Below are 4,484 nucleotides of genomic sequence, written 5' to 3'. Positions count from 1 at the left end.
GTCTTTGTTCATTTAAATTTTATTGTTGTTATTTGGCTCGTTGCCCGTCACACTAATTTGATTAAACAATTCAGTTCCGACTGATTTGATTTTCGGTGTACGTGCTATCCACGCTACCCGCTCTCGTTTGACCGAAGGAAATCTTCGTAAAATCAGTTTTACTAATTAACAATTACGGGGCATTCACATTTGTGCTCCGATTCACATAATCGTTGGTTCTCGCGTATCTCATCACGCCTCCTTTCGATTCACCGAGTAGATTCTTTCTACTTGCAATTGTTTCTAATTAACAATTACGGGGCATCGATGCTAATGCACCGATCCGCTCAATATTTGGTTTGTGTGCTTACAACCGTGCCTCCTTACATTTTACCAAAGGACTTCCTTCTCTTTGCAAAACCGTTAGTTAACAAAATCGGGGCATTCGTAATTATACATCGATCTTCGCGATACTTCGAATTCGCATTTGTACTGATGTCTACTTTAAATTGACCGAAGGAAAATTTTCTCTTAACAATAATACCAATTAACTAATTCGGGGCATGCGCAATTATACATCAATCTTCGCGATACTTCGTATGCACGTTTATACTGCTATCTACTCTAAATTTACCGAAGGAAAATCTTTTCTTAACAATAATGCTAATTAACTATTTCGGGGCATGCGTAATTATCCACCGATTAGTATGCATCTTGGTTTACACGTAGCTTGTGTGATTAATTTTAACCTGACCGTAGGAAATATCTCTATCTGCGATATTCACTAGTTAACAAATTCGGGGCATCGCCATTCATGCGCCGATCCGCATGACACTCATTTACTCATTTTCCTCGAATTTATTCAATCATTTCTAAACGCCCATATCTACTCTACGCACTATAATCCATTCGGTCAAACTTCTCTATCACTTTCGAGTATAAGAGAAAAAATTATCAAAACATACGATCTACTTAACTCTTATGTAAACACACAAAAAAAAACTTATACTCGGTTTCGCAGAGCCCTCGCGTTCGCTGACGCTTTATGGGAATACAATCATTATTCCCTTTTCTGATTATTAGCATTTTTCCAATATATTGTAATTAACCTATAAGCTAATTTAACGCGACTTACAAACTAATCTTAACACTACCTTAATTATAAAGTGCTTAAACCGTAATCTAAATATTTCTAACCGCTTAGCTTTATGCTGCGTGTTTGCAGCGCAAGTTGCGCCGGGCAGCTACTCGGCACCGGTCGCAATGTTACTTTCCGCACTGCAGACCGTGCGGGAAGTGACAATTTCCTGCACGGTCTTCATTTCCCGCACGGTTGTCGGTTAATGACTACTTTTCGCACCACAAAGAGTGTGGGAAGGAGCCACTTTCGACGCACATGTAATAAAAATATATTAAAAGTAGAAAGAATATACAGGACTTTTATTATTTAAAAACAAAGAAAGAATAAGGCAAATAAGAGTCGAAAAACATAAATACGATCTACAAAATCATCATATGATGCAATGTGTTTAGCTACTAAAATTAAATCATAATTACAATGTACTGTTCAGTTCTACCCTTACAAAAAAAACACTGAAAGTTGGGTGTAAATTTGAGTGTAAAGATATTGGTGTAAATTCGGATCGTGAAATTGATGATCACACCGAAATGAGGGTTAATCCCAAAGGAATACACTCAAATGAGTGTAATTCTTAAATGAGAGAAATTCTCAGGCTATAGTTATCTCCCAAATGGTGTCAATTCTGTTAGATTGTTAAAGTAAGTATTACTAATTAGCATCAATTTTAGAATAAAATCGTAAAAAAAAAAATTTTTTTCTCTAAATTCGAGAATTAATTTTTTTTCATGATGCTTCCCAAACGGTCACCCATCCGAAGTTATACCACGACCTCGCATGCTTGACCTTGACAATCGTACGGGAACTGCTGTACTTCGATGACCCACGAATCTGTATATGTCAACGTCTGTATAATTGTGATATATCTGTTCAATGGAAATATTAAAAACAGATGGTTTATGTGTTTATATGATAGTGTATGTATTAATATATGTATTAGTGTATGTATCATTTCCGCAAGTGTAATGCGTATGACGTATCAGTTTATCCTTGTTTTTCATCGAATATTATAGGATAAAATGATACATCAAATAATAAAATTCACAAATAACAAATAATTGATTAAAATCGATTTCTTATTTTATTCGTATTAAAATCATTTCCATAAGTGCGCAGAAATGTATTACTGCATTACATAATTTTACGATCATCGATTTCGATGTTAGTAAATATTTTCGACACTGATGTAATTTAATTCTAACTGGAATATAGTGTCGATCATGCGCCGCGACACACAAATATTGCATCGACATATAAAGCTTTGTGTAGTCCGAATACGCATAATGATCACACCCAACCGACACTCAATTATTTGATGGTAGAGTCCTAAGGCGTATTTTCGTTATCCAACCACGACCAACCAGACGTAACCACGGCTATTTTCGTTCGTGGTTGTGACGTCACCGATGCTAACGCGTTAGCGTGGTAGGACCCAACATCCAACCAAACCGGGGAGGTCGTTTGCATGTTTGCGGTTACCTGTTTGAGCGGGAAAGAATCCGCCGCTGCAAATAGTGATGGACAACATAATCTCAAACCTTGATCAGGGAGCTTATTATGGTTTTTATGACGGAGTGAAAATTACAAAAGTGATTGAATTTACTAGAATATATTTATAACTCATTGGTTAACACCTAGTGAATTTGCTCATTTTTGTAATCTTCACTTTTGTCACAAGAACTGTAATAAGCCCCCAGCATATGCTGTGTCAAGAGCTATGTTCCGTTATTCACTGCAAGTACTGAAAATTTATAGTTCGCGTTACGTATACTATAACTTTTCAGTACTTGCAGTGAATAACGGAACGCAGCCAGGATGATTCTGGTAATATCCAAATGTCGGAAGTATCACATAGAATTTTCTGTGATTCTTACCGAAATAGCTGGAGAAAATCAAAATCCAAATAATACTGGACCCATTCTTCGCCGCATAAATGTCCTAACCTAAAATGCTGCTGTATACAGAGAATATATCCTCTTTTGAAATAGCAACATTACACGCTGCCCCCGAGTTACTACATGCTATGGTAAATGTCATCATTAAAGGTGTCCCCTTCAAATAATTGTATCGTTGACTAACTTTGTTTTCTGATCCATATTTACCGCCAGAATTATACTAAGAACTATTCGTGTTTCCATAGTGGCAGTGAAATGTCATTTTCGATAATGGTATCTATTTGTGACGTCACAGCCCGAAACACTCTTAACCAAACGGTACTGTGGTATCAGAACGAAAAAACGCCTCTAGATATCAGAGAAGCGCAACCGATGTTCCGCGTCCTGATTAGCTAACTGTCAGCCAATCATGACATTCATTCAGTGGTATTAAAAATGGCTAACTAATAGACGATTGGTGGATTTCATAGTTCGTCTGCAAACGACTATTTTTAATACTTTTCTTAGTAATTTTGCGATACTGATTAAGCCGGTTGCGCTTCTCTGATATCTAGGACTCTATTTGTTGGTAACTTCGGTTACACTTAACTAATACACCTAAGTTAATGGTCAGACCCAATCAACACTCAATTAATTGATGTAACATCGGTTACACTTGACTAATACACCTAAGTTAATGGTCACACCCAATCAACACTCAATCATTTGACAGTAACACCGAAAATCATACCCAAAATGGAGATCACACCCAAATATTTGAATGTAACACTCGAAATGACACCAAAATTGAGGATAAACCCTAAACTAACACCGAAATTGACAATTAACACCAAAAATTTCAGTGTATTTTTCGTAAGGGTACATATAAAACAAATGGAAGTTAAAGAACTAATTGAAAATTAAAAATTATTATAAAATTAAAAACAACGATTCTCACAGAAAAATTCAAATAGTTTAACAAGAACAATATCAAAGTGTCATATTTTAGTTCTAACAAATTAAGAAAATACATTAAGGTACACAAAGATCCTGTTGTACCTCTCGGTGCAACAAGATATTATTTTGGGATTTGATCCGCTCAAAGGGTTGGAACCCACGAGGAAAACGAGGAAAGTGGTCAAGGTCGTAGAACAAACACACACTGCACCACACTTTTATTAAAATAACCCCTTTTTATTTATTATAACACTTACAATTTCGAGTGGTTATTACCACTGATTACATTTATTCAAGTAATCGTAACCCTTTATTTAATTATTATAATTACCCGATTGAATGATTACACTTTGGTGGTTAATTGCTTATGTTACAATCCGAATAGTTGGTTACAATTGTCGAATTGATTTAATTAAAGAATATATTCGGGTTAAAGTCCTCGCTCGTGACTTAGACCGGTCGGCGACACTCGTTATCGCGGATGTAATATGACTCGGTTCTCGCGACGCGCGTAACGTATCGTTACGTTTAGATGT

Source organism: Cyphomyrmex costatus, unplaced genomic scaffold, assembly GCF_001594065.2.
Source record: "Cyphomyrmex costatus isolate MS0001 unplaced genomic scaffold, Ccosl1.0 scaffold2181, whole genome shotgun sequence".
Classification (NCBI taxonomy): Eukaryota; Metazoa; Arthropoda; class Insecta; order Hymenoptera; family Formicidae; genus Cyphomyrmex; species Cyphomyrmex costatus.
This window is presented reverse-complemented; position numbering follows the sequence as displayed.